A 25292-nucleotide genomic window follows, 5' to 3' on the forward strand; every position below is an offset into this window, starting at 1 on the left:
GTTACTTTGCCGAGTTGGTCCGAAAAAGTTTGGTAAATATTTCTATAACCAAAACAAAATTGAATTGGATTGACTAGGAATGCCATTCAATTTGACAAGGTGTCAAACGAATATTGTACTAGATTCCTTGTCAAACTTAATAAAGTATTAAGAGTATTTAAGTAGTAAAACTTTAAGTAAATATATGGCAAATAAGTAAATATAATATATTTAATTAAAAATAGTGCTCGACGAAAACATGAGGAATTGAGCTGTTTTTGAAATTTTGGGAAATTTGACAGCACTAATGACAGGGTTTTGACACGAGAGCGATAAGCAAATACAAAAAGTTTTTATTTTTTATTAAAAGATAACCTTATAATTAGTAGTACTCGTAATCTCTCTTTAAGTTCTCTCACAGAATTGTTTTTTAGTAGTTTTACATTTCATAAAATAAATGAAGACACTTTTTTTGGAGGTTTGTCAAAAAAACACAGCTAAAAAGTACATCTAGTGGCCGTATTTTATTTATTTCGATATATATATTTCCTATTAAATCAAGTCAAGGCAATTTCGAATAGAAATGTAATAACAAATGAAGAACAAAAAGGAAATGTGAAAAACAAAACGTTTTTTTAAACTACAAATTCCTGTCCAGCACCCTCTACTTAACACTAAAACACACACAATGTAATATGTACCCAGCTCCACCTGCATAGCGTAGAGGCAACTAAGCGCATAAAGAATAAAAGAATAAAACGACAGTCAGTACTTAAAGCGCATGCAAGGGGATGGCGAAATGTATGCAGGCAGCATGCTGACATGTCCTTGGGAGAATGCACATTTTCCAAGTAAAAATTAAAAAACGAAAAAAGGATGGAATGCGCCTGAATGTATGCAAAAAAGAAGAAAATAAATTACAAACGCAAGAAATAAAATAAACGCACACACACCTACACACATACACAAGTACACATGTGCAACTAAGTATTTTAGTAGAAGACGTGGAAATTTAATATTACTTTAAAACAAAAAAATAAAAACAAAAACAAAAAATCAGAAATTGCGCGCCAACAGCAGCAAAGGCACAGGAAGTCGGCAGTGGGCGGTGCAATGTTGTGACTCGCCGTTTTAGTTGCAGTTTTTACTTGCCTTCGCATTTCAGCGTTTGCGTTGTTTTTCGCTTTTGGCAGGATGTTGAATTTAAGTGCGGTGGCAAGTGCATAAAATGTTTTGTAAGCATTTTCTTCATACACGTAACTCGTATATCTGCGTGAATGTCGATAGTTGGCGCCGAAAACTTGGCTGACATTTACCCCATTCGTGGCATGAAATTGCATTTTTATGAACAACAAGCGGCGCACACACACGCACATAAATGCAGTGACAGCATGAGACCTGTTTGGGAGCTGTTTGAGCAAATAGAAATAAGTTGCTAGAAAGTTTTCAACTGGCATTGCTTGTATTAAAGGGGAACTAGTGTAGTTTAGTGTAAATCATAAAATAAAATTTACTTACTTTAGTTGAGAGATGAACTTAAACATATATGACCGCAAAAATTCAGTTCGAGTTGAAAATATATGCGTGTGAGTAAGAATTTTTCAGAAAATAAATTTTGTTGGAGCTTAATCTACCAGTTTGTAAGGTTTTTAGGACAAAATATGAGAATAATATGAGTTATAGTACTGATATCCAGCGCTTAGATGGAATACAGAAGAGAACAACTAAAATTAATTTTCAAATTCCAGTATACAGACTTCTAAAAAAGTTAGGAGGAGAAATTATCAAAATATTTCAAATTTATTTTCGTAGTTGACATATTTTTTTTTTTGAAATATCATTTACCCCTGGAATTTAATTACAATTTTCGGGTACTTCTTTGACACAATGTATATCAAAATTTATTGCGACTGTAGAGCGGCAATACTAGCTTTGAGTTCGGTTACTGTGCACCAAAAATTTGTCAAGGCTTTCCTTCACTATCGATAGCATCAAAAAATTTCATTATCAAATTCGTTTGGGTGCCTGCACAGAGCTAAATCACAAGGCAAAGGAGGATGAGCTCACCAGAGGGGTCACCCTTGTATCGATTACATCGGACTGGGAAAGAGCGGCGTCTTCGTTGGCCTCTGGCGTTCTAACGCCGGACCTCTAGACTTCGCGTGATCTTAGCTGGCGCCAGTAAAAATGAGCGACTATGCGACGCGTGATCGTTCTAGCCTAGAGAAGAACATAGCAGATCTCCTGAACTACTTTCTCTAAGCAAGGTTCATCTCTCCGCCATCGTACGAATTTTTGCTAGATATTGTCTAGTAAGCTTATGTATATACATATCATAAGGCGAAATATTGTCGGATGCAAATTGTCAAAATTCTATGGAGGAAGGTGTGTGTGTGAAAAGTTCATGCGATTTTTCCTCCATTGTCCAATGTTTGCAAGATTGAGCTTAAAACATTACGTTTTGCCGATTTTTTAAGGTTTTTTCGACCAATTTATAGGATTACTAAAATATCACGATGTACAGGCTTTCTCGGCTACCGAAAAATAATATTTTTTGGAATGAACTGTTATAACCTGCAAAAATAGTCCTTCAGACTTCAGCTGACTATGACAGAGTCTTTTAGGCTACAGAGTGTAGCCTCCATTAGAGAAGTGACCATCCATTCGGATAGCAGAGTGGCGGTTCTAGCTTTGAACTCATTAACAGTGCGTTCAGAGCTGGTCAAAGAGTGAATAACTACGCTATCATTAGCATGGAGTGTCTTTGTGATAAGACTGGTATGGGTGCCAGGCCACGGTGGAAACGCAGAAAACAGTAAAGCTGATGAGCTGGCAAGAAAAGGCATCCTATAACTACTAACCGTAGAATGGGAGCGGTTCAGTAAGCCCTTATTATCATTTGGGTCCGTATACCTTCAGACAGCCCATCGAACTGGCGGAAATGGAAATTAAACACTTGTGCAAATTTGTTTTAGCTACTAAGCGTTTTGCTAATTTATAAGTTCGAATACAGGAGTTCTTCTTTTCTATGGCTTCACAAAGGTCAACGTGCGATCTGTAATCAGCCATCTAACCAAACTTAAAAAAATAACTCAGTTCCCAAGATAAAATATGGAAAATCTGAAGTCTAACGCACGTTGTCCTGATAATCCTGATAATCTACGTAATCCAGACGGACCCGAATGCCGCTACTGGTTCTCACTTTAAAACATTTAGTCTGTGACAAAAGTATATTCAAGATGCATGGATTAAATTAGATGATTTTTTGTTTATTATTTATATATTTGTCAATAGATGTCGTTGCAGTCGTATATCTACAGCGCAACCAATCACATTGTGTCATACCATATATTGTTGGAAAGGTGAGGTGTTAAGCTTCAAAAAAATAATTCGGGGAAGTTGAAAGAAAGTTACAGCTGTTCAAAAATGAGTAAAAATAATGATGAAATTCGCTATATTTTGAAATTTTTGAGTAAAAAATGGAAGAGTGTCACACAAGTCACCAAGAAATTTGTGAAGTTTACGGAGACGATGCTGTATCAGTTCTAGTAGCACAACAATGGTTCCTTCGCTTCCGTTCGGGAAATTTCGTTGTGGAAGATCCACATCGCTCTGGTCGACCTATCGTTGAAAAAGTCGAAGAAATTATGGAAAAGATTAAACAGGACCATCAGATAAGCAGCCATGACATCGCTAGGGAACTTAAAATTCATCATAAAACGGTTTTGAACCATTTAAAAAAAGCTGGCTACAAAATGAAGCTCGATGAATTGTCTGTGAAAAATTTAATGGACCGAATTAACATATGCGATTCAACAGTTTTTGCTTCTGGTATTATGCATACTTTTCTTAGGCAAATAAAAAAGCAAAACCCAGCCACTTGTAATCTCACCAACTAAAACTAAACATCTCCATAGGTATGCAACCATCATTTTGCTTAACAGTAAAAGTGCACACACACATACATATATTAGTAATAAGGTATACTGTATTTAGGACACACTTGGCTTTGTGTGCCAATGTTGAAGAACGGCCGTGTTTGTACCCATTTCATTTCGTAGAATTTCTCGGCAAGCGTTCGTTATTTTAGTTTTACTCCAATTCGCACACACGTTTGTTGTTCTTATGCACTTAGGTGTGTGTGTTAGTGTGTAATTTTGTGAGCGGATTATGTATATTTTCACATTTATTTTAGCTCACACTTTTTCGGCTGCCTCTCTCTGCTTTATCCGACATTATGCTTTTGTTCCAATTGAATTTCATGTAAATTCACTCAACCTCAGGTGAAAGTAACGCAATGACTTTGGAAAGCTGTGTCGAGTAAGTGAATTTAGGACAGTACAAGCACACCAATATACGAGTTTCTGTGTCAATGAGTTTGCTTGCTTTGCAAATGACCTTCTTAACGTAAATATAATTTTTGAGGAGGAAATATTTTGAATCAATAACCTTTGTTACTTAACACTAGAATTTTTGTCGGTTTTTTTCTGGCAGGTCCAGCAACGGTCACTTATTGATTTGGTGATTTTTCATTTCACTGAAATTCTTTAAGGTGATTGTTCAAAACTCTCGAATATTTATAATCAGTTAGTCGGCTACACTGGGTACCAAATTCGATAGCAATAATGATATGAAACAAAGTTGCAAAAACAAAATTTTAATCGATTTTAAGGTGCTTCACTTACAGAGTAAAGCCAATAAACGCTGTGGCCGAAGTCGCAAGTTTTATAAAAAAAAAAAAAAAAAAAAATCACTCGCAAGTAATTTTTCTCAAAAACAACATCCTTGCGAAAACCCATTGCACTATGGTGTGCGTGCAACAATAACAACCACAAAGCCAGCCTCCAAGCTGACTTGAACCCAATCAGCGCTGTTTGCACTGGGTTACTGCTTCAAATTGGCGACTGCAAGAAGGCCAATTGATTGCCGCTTTCGGTTGTGTGCCCTTTTGCGCTCATTTTGAGAACAGGTACACAGTAGTGGTGGACTGTTTTGGTGCGGTTGTAAGGGAGAGGTTCCTGCGAAAGCGTTAAAAGCGTGTAAGTCAATTGGGCAGCTTGCTGGTCGTGAAATTAAAACAAAAATAAATATTTGCCGAATTCCAAAAGCTAAATTGGCTGAAGAGCTGGTCCATGGCAAAGAAAAGAAGAAATAAATGGAATATGTTAAGGAGTGAGGTGAGGTGGTTTTGGTTGAATTTATATATGTGAGTTTAATACTGTTTGTATTCTTAGTGATGAGTATGAGAAGGTGATTATTTAAAACTAAAGAGTTCAATATTCGAATGGAGACACTGATTGTTCCTCTACCTCGCAACGAAATTTTGTTACTTTGTTTGATATTAAGGCAACTAAAGGCCCTTCCTGAGAGGAATTCATGAATAAAAGCTATTTTCTTGCGGGTTAGACATCGACGAAGTGCTGGGTTCAAAGGTTAATTTTCACTGCCTGCTAATGGATAACTCGTCAGATGCTCAATAATCTGTCTGTATATAAGCTAAGTAGACTCTTATTTATTGAGATATCAATCTGAAAATTTGCACACATCTTTTTCTATCAAAGAAACGTCTCATTGCTCGGATTTAGCGATATCGGATCACTATAACATGTTGTTGCCATATAAATTGTTCGATCAAAATCAAATACATGTACGAAAAAAACTAGATATCTTAACGAAACTCAAGAGGAATTATTGTCAAAGGCAATGCCATATGCTCCTGAGAAATCATTCAGAACAGACCTCAATAGCATATAGTTGCCATATAAACTAATTGGTCAAAATCAAGTCCTTGTATAGAAAACTTTTTTATTTGATAAAGTATCTTCAAGAAATTTAGCACAGATTATTATCCAAAGCAGTGGTGCAATACCCCAAGAAATTGTTCGGATCGAACCACTATAGCATATAGCTGCCATACAAACTGTATGATACATATCAAGTCCTTGCATAGAAATATTTTTATTTGATAAATTATCATTACAAAATTAGGCACAAATTATTGCCTTAGACAGCGCTACAATCTCCCAAGATATTGCTCAGATCGGACCACTGTAGCATATACCTGCTGTACAAACTGATCGATCAAAATAGAGTTTTTATATGGAAACATTTTTATTTAACAAAATTATTTCCCAAAATTTTATATAAATTATTATTTAAAGCAACGCTAAAATTTTCCAATATATCGTCCGGATCGGATCACTATAGCGTATAGCTGTCATACAAATTAACCGAAAAAAATAAGTCCTTATATAAAAAACTATTTTATTTGTGAATTGCATTGTTTTTGTTGTTACAACAAATTTGGTTTTGGTGAAATTTTTATACAATTTAAAATATACCGCTTAACTGCTTTAGAATATCGAAAATATTATGCTATGAGCACCAACAATCCGTTGGCGGGTGCGTATGAGTAATGCGATTTTCTATGATTTTAGTTGCTAATGAAACAATTTGTTTGTTTATATAAGAAAATACATTCGATAGTTCAAACAAATACATTTGAATTTCTCAAACACAAAAAACACACGCAGCAATATTTGTTTACATAAGATTAAGCGTTTATATACAGATGCATATACACAAAAGCGTGTACGTACGAGTATAAAAATACAAAGAAGATTAATTATATAAAAACAATTTAAAAACTGTATACAAATAAGTGCGTTTAGTTGTTGTTGTATTTTTTTGTATATGCACAATTAATTTTGAGTTTTGTTTACTTCAAATAAAGCAGGGAAATAAATATTATTTTATTGTTTTCTAGCTGCCGATTGATAATTAGTTCGGCGTTTAGCATTTCAATCAATGTCTGCAATGTTTTTGTTGAGTTATAAATTGCTTGATATTTGCTCATTTTGAATTTAGGCACTCTGAGTGGCAATACCGAGTGTAAAACGGTTGAAATAAAAAAATCTTCCGTTCTGGAAATTTCGTTGTGAAAGATGCACCTCGCTGTGGTCGACTTATCGTTGAAAAAGTCGATGAATTTATGGAAAAGGTTGACCAGAATCGTCACATAAATAGCCATGATATCGCAAAGAAACTTTACATTCATAATCAAATGGTTTTGAGCCATTTTAATAATGTTGACTACAAAAAGAAGCTCGATGTTTGGGTACCACATGAATTGCCATTTTTGTAAAGTTTTATTCCGCTAAATTTAATGATACCGAATTAACATTTACGATTCCACCCATTTTAAATGAAATTATAACCATTTCATTGAAATCGGTCTAGTAGCTCCTGAATCCATAAGGGGCGGCGCGCAATTTTCAATTTTCAAAAAAAAGAGCTTCCTTCTGCCACTTCTTCCGTAAAATTTAGTGTTTCTGACGTTTTTTGTTAGTCGTTGTTATCAAATACGACAATTTTTGAAATAATGGAAATGTGAAAAAAACTCTGTAGACATGCTCCAAGCGTATGTACAAAAACTTAGTGAAGCTCAAAAAATTGATCCAAATATGCCAGAATGCGATCCTTTGTGCCAAATTTCCATTTTATGAAAACTTTATAGTTTTACGTGGCACTGATGGAGCCAAGGAATACGAATTTCATCATGATATCTCAATGTCAGCTAGGACGGAACAGAATGGTAAAAACATCCGTGGTCGATCAAATATATACATATTTGATTCATTGGAGTTCAATATAAATAAAAAAAAAAAAACATAAGTTGAAGTTTGATTTGAAATACGAAAATACTTTTTCGACTAGCCCATATATATATATATCTTATTCACACATTCAATTCAGAAATATTGCATCAGCATACTTTACCCACTTTAATACACTAATTTCCCCAAAGAGTTTCCAGGCAAATGAAATTATATCCTCAGCAGACTTAAATCCACTCACCACTTACTTTTCCAACTTATTTAATGTGCTATACATGTGTGAGAGGAAGCCCTACTGGCTAATCTGGCTTTAAAATAATCTAAGGTACTGTGAAATTAAATCGAAAACAAAAACAAAACAAACCTGCCACAGAGAAAATAAACAAACACACACACACACACGCATATCTATTACCAACCGCACTTAGTTAAAGAGCGCAAAAATAAATAGGCTTACTTTCGATTTGAGCACACGCTTACATTCAACTGCATTTGTATGTATGTATATGCATATCAAAATGTTATTTCACTTACTGTGTGGCTGTTATGTCGCTATTACTGTTGCTTTTGATTTATTCGCCCCAGTTGCTTTCACTTCAAATGCGGAAATGCAATGCGAAGCACCTGAAAGTAATGTGTAGAGCAGAAAAGCGAAGTGAGGTGAATACGTAAGCAAGGTATTTAAGCAGCTTTGTGCGGGTATACAATAACAACAAATCATGTGAAACTCTTAAACAAATTTACTTATGTTCATTGTACGTGACATTTTAGCGTCGAGAATTTATCGTCTCGCCTGGGCGCCTGAGCGCACGTACGCATGTGGCAAGTGAGTGTGTTTACATTTCCGGGAGCATAGAAAAGTTTAAAACTTTTAAGAAAGATACGTGGATTACGTGTGTAAGCTTTTATGCTTAACTACAACTGCTTATGAAATACACACGTAAATATATATACACACTTACAGATATACAAGGCTTAGATGCGTATCTCTAAATGCTGTGCGTGCCGAAGTTTCAAACACAATGGTATTTTATGGATACAAATATTTGTAGAAGATGGCAAGTATCGTAAACCAATCTATAGATATGGTCAAACATGTGTACACATACGTTTGGAAGCCCGCACAATTCTTTAATTGGGTATTACCCTGAAAGAAGGGAATGTTAAAGTTTCGTCGATTAGCTGAGGATTATTATATTTTTTTATATTTTTTGGCTTTTATCAGTAAGTAATCTATTGCTTTAAATAAAAAATTAAATCAAATAGAAGAGTATTTAAATATGTATTTTCAAGAAATAATTTTATAAAAAGTTAAAAAAAAATAACAAATTTTGTTTTAAATAAGCATAAGCATGATCTCGCCGACCTTGTTGTTTCAAGTTAGGTATGACTTATATAGGATCAACTATTGTGTTATTTATTATGTTAAGAGTAAATTAAATCGAAATAATTGCCTCCGTTTAGGAAAAAGTTTAACAACTTAAAAACCAACCAAAAAACGCAAATTTTCCTTCAAAAATATTCATTAAATTTATTTAATTTTACTTTATCCAATTCATTCTTTAGTTTACTTGGAAGTCAGAAAAAGTTCACCTTTTTGAAAATTATTTTTAACAGATATTTTATTTATTGAATTTATAACAAATAAGATAGGGCTAAGTTCAGGTGTAACCGAACATTTTAATCGCATATAAAGTGATAATCGAGATTTCATTATACGTCATTTACATATTTTTCAAATACCGTATTTTTGTAAAGTTTTATTCCGCTATCATCATTGGTTCCTAATGTATATACTCGTATTATACAGAAAAGGCATCAGATGGAATTCAAAATAGCGTTATATTGGAAGAAGGCGTGGTTGTGAACCAATTTCACCCATATTTCGTACATATCATCAGGGTGTTAAGAAAATATTATATACGGAATTTCATTGAAATCGGTTGAGTAGTTCCCGAGATATGGTTTTTGGTCCATAAGTGGGCGACGCCACGCCCATTTTAAATTTTTAAAAAAAGTTTGGGTGCAGCTTCCTTCTGCCATTTCTTCCGTAAAATTTAGTGTTTCTGACGTTTTTTGTTAGTCCGTTAACGCACTTTTAGTGATTTTCAACGTAACCTTTGTATGGGAGGTGGGCGTGGTTATTATCCGATTTCTTCCATTTTTAAACTGTATATGGAAATGCCTGAAGGAAACGACTCCATAGAGTTTGGTTGACATAGCTATAGTAGTTTCCGAGATATGTACAAAAAACCTAGTGAAGGGCGGGGCCACGCCAAAAAAATTACGTCCAAATATGCCCCTCCTTAATGCGATCCTTTGTGTCAAATCTCACTTTAATATCTTTATTTATGGCTTAGTTATGACACTTTATAGGTTTTCGGTTTTCGCCATTTTGTGGGCGTGGCAGTGTGCCGATTTTGCCCATCTTCAACCATAACCTTCTTATAGAGCAAAGAAATACGTGTACTAAGTTCCATCATGATATCTCAATTTTTACTCAAGTTACAGCTTGCACGGACGGACGACGGACGGATTTCAACTCTACTCGTCACCCTATCACTTTGACGTATATATAAAATTTATATCTGAACCTTTTAGTTTTAGGGTACTTACAAACAACCGTTTGTGAACAAAACTAAAGTAATACTCTCTTTTTGGCAGCTTTGTTGCGAGAGTATAAAAATAATATATATTTACAGAATTTAATAAAATATATTAAATCGTTGACGTATATTAATAAATTTGGATTTTTAAAAATTAAGCTTGATATCCAAAAGGAAATCTGAAAAAGATAAACTCTGAAAATATAAAAAAAAAAATTTTTTTGCTTAAAATTATCTCAAATCCAAAAACCAAAAATGTATTATTATTATAAATAAGTTATTATAATAATTATAAGTAGATTTACTTAAAAAAAAAATTAATCAAAAGTTTAAGTTTCCAAAAAATTGGGAACTTCTCAAAAAAATAGATTTGGGAAAAAATTTCACTCAGAGTGCTTAGAAAAATATATATTATTATAAATAATTTATTTATGATGATTGTGTAAAGAAAAAATTAATAAACTTTTCTCACTGATTCTGAAAACCGCGTTTTGCGAAAAATGCGTTTAAAATTTTTGAAGCCGATTACCTTAAGTTGAAAAATTCTACAAAAATGCTAATATTTACGAAACTATTCTCCAGATTAACTTTAAATTTTCGAAGAATAATGTCAAATATACATACATACACGCATGAATATACATATATTCGATATATAGGCCAAAATACTTATTTTGAAAAAAAAGGGAAATAACCTCTTAAAATTAAAAATTCGCCATGGCGTATGCGTAACATTATCAGACATTGTTGAAACGACTAATGTGAAAGCTAAACAACATTAAAAAGTTGCTTATAAAAATGTTATAAATAAAACCCTTTTTATTGTATAAACAAGTGACCTTTTCGGCCTTTTAATTCGTAAGTTATATGTGAAGGATAGGTATGTGGTAAACCAATGCGTCATTATATGTAAAATAAATATATTTTAAAACTGTTGCCTTCATTTAGGACAATTACCAAGGGTTTCATTAACGTAAAACTGTTTTGCTGGTTGTCATTATTGATCATAAAGCTCTTAAATATTTTCCATTTACGCTATGAAGACTTCAAGAGCCACCATGACGTATAAGTAACATAACTGGTGAATGATATGATATTAAGAGACAAGAATAACCGATTAATAATTGTTTGAATAATTATTTCCCTCATTAAAAAACTTCTGCCAAAAGTGTAAACGCCAAGTTTTTGCTTTTATTATTGGGCCTACAAATAAATGTGTATTCGTGCGTTTTGAACTAAATTTCAATTTAAGACGATTCATATTATCCAAAGCTCATCTGAATCGATAACGTTTCTCATCCTTCTAGAAATTTGTGAATTCTTTCTCAAGAGAACTACGCTGCCTTGGAGGTACTTCAATAAAGATATTCTGCACTGACCTGAGTTAATAGCAGTCAGAAATGGCAAGAAAGGTTTTTAACCCGTCTTGCAACACCGAGCGTCGTATTGATGGAAAATTATTTCCCTAGCACAAATTTGATGAGCTGTTGTCGGTAGCATTTCTCAATAATAATTTCACCCGGTTCTGGAAGCTATTAATACAGCTCGCCCTTCTGAGACCACCAATTGTAGGCGGTAATCTTGGCATCATGGCTTTGTCGTTGATTTGGTTGGTTGGCTAGGTTTTTCTTATGACTACTTGGGGTTGTTAATTCTATTTTATCGCCAGTCAAAAGCCGTCAAAATCCCTCATTGGCTTCAATTCATATGACACCGATTTTTCTTGCTTTTGAATATAACCGGCTGCGAGCTCTTTCTCCTCATCTTTCATCAACTTTTTCCTCAAATTATGCCATCTTCTTTAGGTATTATTTTATAGTCTTCATTAAAATTATCTAATGATTAATAATCTAATGATTAATATCTGCGCGATAACAGGACTTATTTATGTACTATGTACTTACATATACATATATATCTATAAAAAAAGGTAAGGCAACAATTGTCTTCACTTGATTTAGTTGCCACGATAAAGCTATTAAATGTCTACCCGCACAAATTCTATATTCTAAGCGCTGAGCTGAATGGAATGTGTGTGTTTATATGTATACAAATGTATACGATTATATACATTATTCATCGTAATTTGATAACTCAGCTATAGTGTCATTTGTCACCGTACTGAAAGCTCCGCTTTATTAATAAATAATTCAATTTTAAATTGCTTTATAGCTTTTTTACAGATGCCTGCAGGCGCCTGCTTCACGCTACGCCACACTACACACCCTCATCTCGATTACTTGGTGTTAGTCTACGCGCTAGTCTGCTTAACAAACTGCCTGCTCAACGCCTAGCCAACGCCTCGATTTCCCGGTAAACTGATTTCCAGCTAAAAGCAAACAATATTTGTTGCGCTCGCACTGTCATCCTCAGCCGGGGCTGAGTGCCTATTTATTATCATGTGTCCTTCCATCTACATCTACATCTTCACTAAAACTAACATCAACGCGAACACAAACACCCCTCACCTTGAATGTGTACAGCTGTTTTGGAATGCGACCAGTCCTTACCACAAGGAGCGCGTCAATAATGCATGCAAAAATAGACCCGAAGTGGGAGTCAAGTGACATAAAGTCAACCTCGACGGTGTAGAGCGCGGCGCATGGCGGACAATGGGAAATGATATGGCAATGAAAAAGACAAATAAGCAGTAGAGACGATTACATAAACAACGAACTTGTGGCGGAAGGTGTTCGTGTGCGCTGCCGCTATAAATGGCACAACTGTTGCACAGCGAAGGGGAGTGCTGGAATGAGTGCGACTAAATATAAACGAAAATACTTTGTTGCGTGGAAGTGTGCATTTGTGTTGGTATACTTATGCAGACAGTTATTCGTTTACATTGATTTTTATTTGGTGAGTCGGAGTGGATCTCAACAAGTTTGCATGGACTGACATTTATTATTTTTATTCCAATTAAATTAACTTTGCAGCAAGTAAGGACGGGCTAAATACGAACTTGAAACTGAATATATTATGATTCAGAAATCCCCTTCATTTCATTAACTAATCACATATTGACAAACATAGAGTCAGATGGAAATCATTATATCGCTTATATTGGCGCTAGAGGAAGGTCTGGGTTGACTACATTAATTCTCGGCACTAGTCAAGTATACTCCGGAACATATTTGTGCTATTTTATAAAGATAACTCACACACTTACCGACATACATATTTGTCATAAGCTCTGCTAGACCAATGAAAATCATTACATACATACATATCATCACCTGAAATGCAAAAAAACTTACGATCAAAAACATCGAAATTGAGTTTTTTTTGCCTTCGATTTCGAATTTTAAGCTTCCGCTATAACCAATATATAAACAATATATAACCAATATATAACCAATATATAACCAACACATAACCAATATATAACCATTTATAATAACCATTTCATAACCAAAACAAAAATTTTGTTTCAAGATGCATGGTTTCTATTATATCGGTTTTCCTTCGTAGTACACTTATGAAAATTGATCTTGCTATTTTGCTTTTAACTGAAGATATGAGGTAAGTCGGGATAACTCGTGAACCGATTCTTTATATTTTCGGAATCAAACCGTACTTAATTTCGCCAAGATAAGAAGATGAAGCCAATTAACAAGTTTAAATATGTAATCAACCTGCCTAGGGACAAACTCAGGCTACTTTTCACATTCTACACCGACGACTGTAAGCTCAAGAATCACTTAGATAATATAGCTTCTTGTGCAAATTGCCAGTTCTGCGACTGGAATTCTGGAACTCGAAAATAACTGCTAATTGACTACATAGCAGTCCGCAGACGTAGGATAAAGGCCCTTGGATCCATGTTTCCAAATAGGGATCTCATCGACTCATTAGCAGTATATTGGAACTTATCAATGTGCTGGGGTTAAGCTGGTCGTTGTGACTTAGGAGAGGGCACAATAGACCTTAGCAATAGGCCTTAGGTCGCGTTGTAATCCTCATATATTTATCTTTTCTTATCTCATTCATTACTATATTTTATTTCTAAGCTTATTGTTTACCTTATAAAGCAATTTCATCTTTCATGTTCATCTCACTCTACTTTTGATACTTATAAACAGATATATACACACATATATGCAGTTTCTTAGTTAAATTATTCTATTAAAACATACAAATGTATGTAATTATACAATGTTGAATGTCAGCTCATTCACAAATACATAAATACATGTTAGATGTAAATAAACAAATGCAATGTAATGAAAGCCCACGCCATAATTATCAACAATATTGCGATGAAGGTGTTGAAAAATAATGAGAGCGAAACCAGATGTGCAATTAAAAAAACAAAAAAGAAGCCATAGGCATCACACACACACAAGCAAGTAGTGTGAGTAGTAAGCATTGAAATTATGAAATGCATAGGCTTCAAGGATCTCCGCAAGGCTGTGCTTTAGTGTTTGAAGTGATTAATGCAATATTATTTTTTTCCATTTATTTGAGATCTCAGAAGCGTTATGTGTTTTATTGCATAAAAATGCATTTTTAAGAACGGCTTAGGTACTCGGGTAACCGATAGCTAAATACGCGCATATTTTCCTTGGATTAATAGTTTTGCGGAATATTTTTTTATTAAATTTGTTATACAAGTATCTCACACTCAACATGTTGTAACAATCGTTACACGTTGAAATTGGCTTTAAAAAAAATTTCATATATATCTCTTATTTGTCAGGCTCCTTCTAAGTCGATGCAAAAAATTGCGCTGCCATCGCAATTTGGGATGCCGGCCAAGCATTGAAAGCGTCACGGAGCGCTGTCATTGCAATCCAATCGCCGAGGTGACGGACCCAATTGACTGTTTGAGTCATCCAGATTTTGATAAATTTAACATCTGGCTGAAACGAGTACTTAGTCGACGTCTCAAAGTGCTTGCCTTTCATCGCAGGCTTTTCAGACAAAAAACACGGCTAAACAAAAAAAAAAAGTCTGGGATGCACACAGAATTTTATCCTAGGTTAACGAAGCTTTTCAGTTCACTGAAAACTAAAATTTTTGTTGTCGGAGACAACTGACAAGTCTCTCGTTCGCAAAGGAACGACTCAGCGCGCATTTGTCTGTAGTCAAGAAAATCAGTTTTACTTTCCGGACAAATGTGTTCAAACACAAGCGATGAGGCATTAAGAACTATTCTATATAATCATCTATATAATTGAACTGAACTTTACTTTTGCACATATTAACTATTTGGAACCACCATAATCATTTCGTAGTTTCAGCTTTGAAAACTAAAATTTTTGTTGTCCTTGGCAAAAGACTCAGTATTTGTCAAATTTTTGGAAAGTGTGTTCTGAGGCGACTATTCTATATAATCGTTATATAATTGCCGAACTTCTTTTGCATATGGAACCACTCAAATTTCTCATCTATCTGCGTTCAAATTTAGCTAACTCTGATACATAGGGAACCTAATAAAACAGCAATGAGATATACTTCTAGCTATAATTCGATTTCTCAACTCATTTCCAAATCCGGCACACTGTATGCCGCCGGTCGGATTGAATTGGCTGTATTAATTGCTAGCACAAATTTGCATGGCGCACATGCTGAGCTCACTCAACGAGACCCAAGCGCCGGCATTCATACAAAGACGCCATGCGTGGACGCGAACAGCAGTGAGAATCCAATAAGTTTCGTGTGGCTTTCACAGTTATGAGGGCATATAGCATGTTCGGTATGGAAATATACATTTATATGTTTATGTAAGGGCATGTAAGCATATGTTTATTACACAAATATTTATTATACCAATGCATAATTATACAAACACAGATAGGCGTAAGATACGAGTGTAAACGTGCAGCACAGTTGGAAACGGCGCTATAACTCAGGCGTTAATTAAAATACACTTGGTTTGCTACAATCGGCTTTGCACGCAGTAGGCGGTGAGGATGGCGCTGGCTGCGACGGATACGCTGCGTATTTCCGTTACTTACACTCACGCTCGCCCGCCAGGAAGGATGTGAATGTGCTGAGCAGACTGGAGCCTTTCATTGTGCGCGCTTCTTTTGCTCTGCCTATTTGTTTCATTTGCTTTTATGCGGTCACATGCCATCTACGTAAACATGTAGATGTGTACATATGTATATGTGAAAGTGTATGCAAGCATTTGCTATAAATAGCGCTTAATTAAAATGTAGACGCACACATACATATACATATAAGCATAAGGTCATAAGCAAATATGTCGAATCAGTGTCGGCGTCGGTGTGAACCTCGTCCGTTGTTATCATTAGCAGATACACCACCATCACCATCAACATCACCATCATCATCACAGTCATCGTTAGCATCAGCGCCAACATCCGCAGTCTCATCAAAAACACTTACATCACCATTTAAATCAACACCAGGCGTTTGCAGAAACTTTTGCGTGCGTCTAATATGGACGTCAGCTGTTTGTGATGGAGGTCGCAGCCGCCGCTGCCAGTTTGACTATTAAAATCCACCTACTACATCCAATTAGGCGCTGACTAACGCAATTTAATCTCATTTCAGCCAGTTGGCATTTTGTGCTGTCGTTTGACAAAACTTTTTCCTGCCACATTCACGCACATTTTTGGTCCTTTAGTATGTATTAAAAAGCTTTTGTTCTTTGCTCGAGCTTATCGGTGTCGAAAAAGTTAATCTCTTGGCGGGTTGGGATCGTAGTGCATTGTGCGTGCTGAAATTTCGCAATATTCGGGATTTTGAGAGAGAAAAAGTAAAATTGAGTCTTAAATTCGGTTCAGTTATAAAAAAATATTCTTAGTTATGAGTTTTTTGCAGCGCCATTCGCTAGATTGTTGAACAGTTTTGTCACCTGAATTAAGCGTTCGGGTGAAGGGCTCTCAGCTATGTTGTCAAATATCTTTTTATAACACCTATTCGAATTCACTATGGCAACAGATTCAGGCTTCCTGAAGTCTACCATTCACTCGCTCTATAACTAGATCATTAACCAAAATGTGTTGAGTCGATCTATAAGCGATGTTAAGATCCTCTACTATCTCTCTGATGCTTAAAAGAGGTGGATGAAGTAAGCTTTTGACTTGACTTCACGACACTCACTGATTGCCTCGTGCCGTAAGCATTTGAGTTTGTAAACCCAGAGACATTTGCTTTGAGGTGTTCGACAAAAACTTCTCTCTTATACGACCTTTACTAAGGTACATTATTATTTTTTGTAGGAAGATATAAGAGGTAAAGACAATAGAATATTTTCCTGTAAAAAGATCTCTTCGATTTGTGATGAACGATAACGCATCAGATTTAAAGACAGATATACAAGAATTAGGCACATAAAATATCCAGTGTAGCCTGTGAAGTTTATGATTTGCAAAAATGTCCCGACGAAGCGCCGAAGTGGCGCCGTCTTGTTGAGGCCAAATGCCGACAAGATCACGAGCTTCAATTTCAGGCATCAAATAGTAGGTTATCATGACGCGATAATGGTCGACATTAATGGTTACGTTCTCACCGTCATTAAGTTTGAAGAAATATCAATCGATGATTCCAAAGGCCTATAAACCACCCCAACCCGTTGTTTTTTTGGACGAAATGACAGCTCTAGAATCTCTTAAGTTACACTTCGTCCCAAAAGCGACAATCTCGCTTGTTTACATACTCACTGAGCCGGTAATGGGCCTCATCGCTGAACAAAATTTCGCTCAAAAACGTCGGATCTTCTTGGAACTTTTCAAGAGCCTTTTAGAGCGAAACGATATATCTTGGGAGGGTCGAGCTGCCCCAGCACAAGCTATATTTTGTATGCTTTCTATTTATAATCTCGACGAAAAATGCGCCAAGTCATTCCGGATTTCTGCAAATGGCGTCGATTCGACTCTCAAAGGTCTTTCTGTACACTCTCAGCTACAGTTGCTATATTTTGTTTACTGCGTGCCAGACGAGTTATATTTGTTTGAATATTGTCCAATAATGAATGCTGCATCTCAAGATGGGTGATGGTGTTGCGAATAGTACGCTCAGTAGGCCGATTATATTACCCATAAATTTAGCGAAGCACGTGAAACACATTCTTTTCGGAAAGTGAATTTTCGTAATAAAGTTGAACGATTTGTAAACGTTCTTCAGGCGTAAGTCGTTTCTTAATGAATTGACAAACAATACTAAACAAAACTAACCAGACAGCTTGATGAGACTCATGCGTGATCTATCAACAAACGGCTATTGAAAAAAGTTCTTCCACCTGGAACACACATTATCTACACATTTTTGAAATATTACTTGATAAAAGCTGTTTTCGATTCGTCACTTCTCTGTTCGCTGTCTTCGGCGTATTTCAACTTCCTGGTATGGTTTGTTAGATTCGCTACTCTCCAATGCTTGACGAATCGTAGATATCTATATTTATACTAATCTTATATTGAAGGCTATAAAGCCTTTTGTTAGGGATTCTTCTTAAATCAAGGGTGTTATTCTTTGACACATCAATCGCTAAGTTAATATGTCGCATTGAAATCTAAATAGTGGAGTATAGAAAGTAATTGGCCAATGCCATCCAACTTTCGTTGCTTACTACGTTTAGGATAGGTCACTTCCCAGAATTAGCTTAGTTGGTAAATAATGTTTACAGTGATGTAAATAAATACTAGTACAACACAAGTGAATAGCATAGCTATAAACATATAAAATTGTAAAAGTAGTTCTCTGAATAATCATTTATAATTCCGTGTAAAAATACATAAATTTTTAATAAAAAACTTTTACGGCATACTCGAGGTGATATGTGTCACAAAGTACGCACACGACACGTCAGTTTACATATGAATAATGCAGACCATTCCGCTTTTAAGTCCACAGGACATTAACAACTTCGCACGTGGACACAACAACAAAACGCTAGACACACAAGTGAAAAGTTAAATACATTTGCACACGCCCACAATTCACAAGCACATATGAATATATGTATATATGTATTATATGCGTATGTGTATCAATGCTCAGTTGCTATATTTCTGGATTTATTCATAAAGTTGTAACTTTGTAATATATTTAGGTGGCAGTTGTGCCGCTTTTCACAAAGTGGTATTAACGTATCAGAAAGCAGCTTAAACAGGAATCACTTGTGCATACAAGTGACATGTAAGTCGGACGAAAATTACACACACATTAAGAAGGAGGCATAAGTGTAGGGGCTGTAGGAAAAGCTTCGTGTATACAGTGCATTAGGGAGTAATGATGGTGCCGTACTTGAAAAATCTATAAACTGAAAACTGAAAATTTATATTGGATTTTAAAGGACAGTGTGTAGGGTATCAGCAACTGCTTAGCGGTTCCATTGAAAAATATATATACGGCGATTACAGTTATATTCATTATATTTATTACATAGGTGTACGCGTTTCAAAAAATCAAATTTTTTTATTGTCTTATTGAATTCTATAAAACCTCTAAATCTTATTCTAAAGATTCAAATTGATCCGTTTAATAGTTTCGGAGATACAGCCTTGAGAATTTGTGCGCTCGAGGCTACCTAGGCCAAGTGCGCCGTCTTTAAACGCGTTTTTCCCGAAACTGTATTTTTGAAGTCGGATGGCAAGATTTCTCGAGAACTACTCAACAGATCTTTATGAAATTTTACGCAGGTCTTTGAGATGCGATTTTTAAAAATATTTAATTTTTTTGTATGAGAAAAAAATTCTTGAAAAAATACTGTTTTTTACTCGAGGGAACCCATAGAACCCCTTATTTTAAAATCTGTCCGATCCACTCCTCAATTACGTTGACCCCTTAGGTGTGGGAACTTATTGCATACCAACAAGAAGTGCCATAAGTTTTTTGTAATTCCAAAAATAATAATTTTTTATTACGAAACAGTCGGTATTATCCTGTGTACAGTCTAATTTAGTTTGTTAGAAAATTTTAGACAATACCTCTTTTAAGAACAAAGCCGTATGGAAGTAACATGTGCCAACTACCTATCGAAACTCGGTCGAACCTCGATAGAAGTTTACAAAATTCACAACCAGAGCGCTAGCAGTACACAAAAATCACTTTACTTTACAACTCATAACTTTCCTGCGGGGCTAACACACATTCGTACATATACATATACTTTGCTGCCCGTCTGACACAGAAAAGATGATTGCGGCAGCAAAAGCTATGCTAACAACGAATTTGCAACTTACAGCAGCATTAATTATGAATGTAAATAAGTGTGGGAGTAAGCGTGAAGTAGCCATTATAATGTACATGCATACATACGTACATACATATGCACACATACATATGTACACATAAGCAAGTAAATCCGCAGCAAATAAGAGAATATCGAACGCGCGCAACTTTATGGAAATGCCGTCAAAAAATATTTTTTACTACGCCATCAATATTTAACCACTATTATTATAAATGTGTTTTGTGATGTTCGACTTTCTGCTGGTAATTAGCAAAATGACTTTTTGCAACAAATTTCGGGCAGAGAAAATAAAAGCCAGCTAATTGCTACTAAATGTTGCACAGAATAATGGTTTGCGAATTAAAAATTTTCACAAAATTGTACACGATTTAATTGCATTATATACACATACAAATGTATATTTATAAATATATATTATATATACATATATATGTATATTTGTCGGACCATAACAAATTCCAAATGCTACAATACTTGTATATTGGCTGCGTGCAAATACATTTTTCAATAACGACCCCTCGGCGACTTTAGTTGCCGGGCGTCTGCGCTGCCGCCTTGTGTACCAAAAAGTTCATGCGCCTTTCAGTCAAGCAAAAAAATAAATTTCAATTAAAGCCACATTTAATTATTATTTAAATATTTAATTAAGCAAATGTAGACCGCACTTTAACATAACAGTACTTGTCACGATTGTTGTTGCACTTTGGTTGGCTGCAGTGATTTTTGCTTGCGGTTGCGTATTTTTCCTGTTTTTTTTGCTGTTTCAGCTATGTTATGCGCATTCGCTGTTGCATTCGCATATTTGGCTGTGTGTATGTGTGCGTATTTTGATTTTTAATTGAAATTAATGGACTTTCAAATGTAGCTATTAGTTTGGGCATTTCAACAAGCCAAGCCAACCTCGGAAATTCGAAATATTTTTTTCAGTTTAATTTCGTGGAATTTGAAATTTTTATTTTATTTTATATTTTTATTTTTTTGAAAGCGTTTACGTAACTATTTAAATGCAAATAAGTGAAACTCAAAAACATAAAAAAATTTCACTTTTGCTTGTAAAGTTGGTTGCTAATGCTGTTGGCATGCTTTTTCGATTTAGCTTTTTTTGAAGAAAATTCATACCATACAGAGGACTACAATACTGCGAATAGTAAATTCTGATATATGTATATAAAAGGTCACTTTTTGAGTATTTCAAAACCGATAGATCATATTTTGTCAGAAAAATACTTTCCTAACGAATTACGTACGTGAAAAAACTCTAGATATTTTTCGTCAAGTCACATGTCTTTAGTATACTACTGTGATCAAATTGAAAGGTGAATTTTGCCCATTTCATCTGCTTTAAAGTAATCGCCTCCCGCTGCAATACACTTATGCCAACGACTTTTCCAGTCATCATAGCACTTGGAAAAATCCTCCGTCGTGAGGACCATCAGCGCCTTCTTCGATTCAACTTTTATATCCTCAATTGAGTCAAAACGGTGTCCTCGGAGTGGTCGTGGGAATTTGCTGAATAGCCAGAAGTTACACGAAGGTAAATCAGGCGAATGCGGTGATTGCGGCACGATATTAGTTGAAAATTTGGCGAAATGATCACGGACATGGACCATTTTTGCACTTCTTTCTTCAATAAATTCAGATATAGTAAAAATCGAACAATTCACTTTTAGAGCTTCACAAAACGACGCGTATATCAAATATTTATGAATATTATAACGTGAAATTTAGCATAGATGTCACTAACAACACTACGAACTTACAGAAAAAAAAGCGAAGTATAATTTAAAAATTCACCTTTCAACTTGATCACAGTAGTAACATAGCCTAGGGATTAGAGATCAGATTACAATCACTTTCGCGTTTCTTATGTTCTCTTTAAATTCACTTTAAAAAACAAATCAAAAATCTAAGGACCTGAGCATGGAATTTTCATGTAAAATCGGTCAACGGGACCAGAGTTTCGCACATTTTGCATTCCTATCACACGAATTATCTTATGATGTTGTTCAGAAGGGAGAATGAGTGTTGCTCTTGCGATAGCGCGCACATTCTACACTTAACAAAGAAGTTTCGAGTTCCTCTCGGCAGTAAGGCGGAGTGGTGTAATTCCACGTTCGACATACTACTATGGGGCAGCGCTATCCAGTGGTATTCTGTGGCTTGAAAACATCGGAAGGAATTGGAACAGGCATTGTGGGAGCGCATACCAAACTCTACATATCAATGGGTTGTTTTGCGAGCATCTTTCAAGCTGAAATTTTTGCTATAAATCAGTGCGCAGAAATCAATATCCATCTTAACTATCGCAACCAGTATGGCTATACTCAGCGATAGTTAAATGGCTAATGGCACTAAAAGTAATCTCAGTTTATGAAGTCAAATCGCTATTAGTGGAGGAGTGAATGAGAAGACTGAATCGCCTACCAGTTTGCAACCATGTACACCTGATCTGGGTGCCAGGGCATAAGAATCATGCATTACAGTGGGGCCCGCATAGAGGAGAGATTGGGAGGAGAGCGGCACTGGCAACAGGCAACAGGAATTCATCATGCCAAGTTGCTACTGGGAGTTTAAAACCCAGTAAGGTTTAGAGATATGATCAACAACCTCACAGACAAATTCCGTCTCCTTTGCGCGCAACATCCAACATGGAAATAGTCAGGAGTCAAGAAACTCCAGAACACCTAATTCTATATTGCTCATCAGTTTGTAGAAGCAAGCTCAATGCCCTAGAATCCATCTACCAGGAGAAGGATCACATCACCACAATCGCGCTCAGCAAGTTTCTGGAATTATTCACGGTGCTCTTTTGTGACCATATGTAATATAGAAGAGGGCACAATTGACCATAGGTCGCAATGTAAAACCTCAATTACTTTCTATCTATTTGTCTTCTGCACTCAACTATTGCTAATGCTACAGTCTAATGGTTTTTAATGTTAATTATTTGATATCATCAACGAAATTCAAAGCAACCAACACATAATACTGAGTACCTTTCATTTGTAAAATGGACTGCTCTGGAGTTGGATATCAAGGTATACACACAACAAATAAATAGAATGAAAAATTTGCTTTTCCTTAATTTCTGCCTCAAACTTCTGCCTTTAAACCCTTTAGTTTCCCACTTATCTCTATGACCATACACCAGATTTAGTTGGTTTTATAGCTCATTCCAGCAAACACAATCCAACTAGACACTGAAACATCAATATCAACGCTGATGAGTGATCATCAGTTCTGGCTTTAATCGCCACGGGACCGCCAGGTGACGACATTGATTGATGCGCAGCAGTTGCTATTGACGTTAACGTCGCGTCGCGTCGCACAAAAAGGGTCGACCTTCATTGCAGCACGAAGAAAGTAGACCTCCTCAAAGTGTTGAGTTCAACGGTGTGCGCCACACTACCATAGATATCATTAATATAAATAAATCATTTTGCTGGGCTCGACGGATGGCAAGCATTACGCATTCATTCATTTACATTTGCATTTTTTATTCGCGCGCTCATTTTCATTTTGAGTCTCATTTCCATTTGAATTGCTTAGCTTTAATGATAAATGATTTGAAATAATGATGATGATGACGGCGTGGCGCACACACCTTGCTGCGGACTTCAAAATATTATTTATAACTGAATAAAAGCAGCGAAATAATAATGCCTTGAATGTGTTTGTGTGTGTATTGGTATGTGTATGAGAACTATGAATTGTGCGGGTGGGGCAGTAGTTTCGTGGTTATTCGTGTGATGGTGCAGCGCATGGTTTTTTGATGGGTTTTCGCACAGCGTGAGCGCGTCAGGACGAAAAGGACAGGCACACAAAAACGGAGATTTAATTTCAGGCTTTCAAAATACTAAATTGCTAACGGTATAAAAGCCTGTTGCCGAGCCTTTATTTTGCTAATTGAATTGTGTTCTTTTTTGCGAGTATTTTTGTGTCGCGGACAAAGTAACTGCTGGACATTTACAGCGTTGAATTAGAGGTTGATTCAATTTGCTTGCGCCATTCACTTTAATTGCTTGGCAGGCGGCAGCTCTCGCCCGCGTGTTTGCTTACTAAATAACAGGATATTTATATACATATATGTATATGTACATATATTTATACACCTTTGTTACACATTTATGCTAAAATATTCTCATGACTATGTACATATATAAATAAATGTGCATGCCTGCCCTTGTCATCGCTCAACACTCTCATCTCAGAGTGTCGCCGGAGCGTTTCCACTTCATTTGCTTGTCATCTGCAACTACAGCTTCACTAACTGTACTTAATTCGTAGACATTTTGCTTAAGTTAAAAATAGCATTACTAATTAAAGGAAGCGCAACGGGGCGTCAATCGTCTGAGCGGAAGCTGAGCACTAAAGCATTGTGTAATGTACATATTTATAGAGTAATTATTTTTGAAATTGAAAAAATTCCAATAAGCTTTAAATTTGTTCCATTATGTTCTAATTTAATAGAAAATTCATCTCAAATACAATTAGAACACATTTGAACTACACTTACAACACAACTTACTGAACATGACAACTGAAGTGACTCCTGTCTTATCGACACTTTCAAATTCTATTCCTCACGGTTTATTGGAGTTCTTTTATAAGAAGATTATATTTAATTAATTTCAAAACATTTTAATTTAGAGGCCGAGTTTTGTGCTTTGTTTTTTATTTTTAATTTGGCAATAGATATTTTATCATCAATTTCAATATTCAAAAAGTAATGATAAATTTTCATAAACTTACGCGATTTTGAAGTAGAAGGTGTAAAAACTAGAATGAGTTCTCGTGTTCGCGATTTTTAATCGTGAGGATATGTGAAAATGAGACAATGACCCCTTATTTATACTAAAACTTTCATTATCGTATGAACCAACAGGTTGAAATTAGATTTTGTCACTACTTTTTTTGGATATAACA

At 35.5% G+C, this 25292-nt stretch overlaps 1 protein-coding gene across 11 annotated transcripts in view; it reads right to left on the reverse strand.

The window, feature by feature from the left end:
- LOC126756873 (protein qui-1) overlaps positions 1–25292 on the reverse strand; it is a 159250-nt gene that overhangs the window by 119862 nt on the left and 14096 nt on the right. For 10 of the 11 annotated variants that reach the window (XR_007666650.1, XR_007666649.1, XM_050470356.1 and 7 more), the window contains one exon: positions 8130–8219. The exons of the other annotated variant lie outside the window; for it this stretch is intronic. The gene's annotated coding sequence lies outside the window, so the exon portion shown is untranslated. The remainder of the gene's footprint in view (positions 1–8129; positions 8220–25292) is intronic. 11 annotated transcript variants of the gene reach the window in all.

The sequence above is a fragment of the Bactrocera neohumeralis genome, chromosome 4 (assembly GCF_024586455.1).
Source record: "Bactrocera neohumeralis isolate Rockhampton chromosome 4, APGP_CSIRO_Bneo_wtdbg2-racon-allhic-juicebox.fasta_v2, whole genome shotgun sequence".
In the NCBI taxonomy this organism is placed as follows: Eukaryota; Metazoa; Arthropoda; class Insecta; order Diptera; family Tephritidae; genus Bactrocera; species Bactrocera neohumeralis.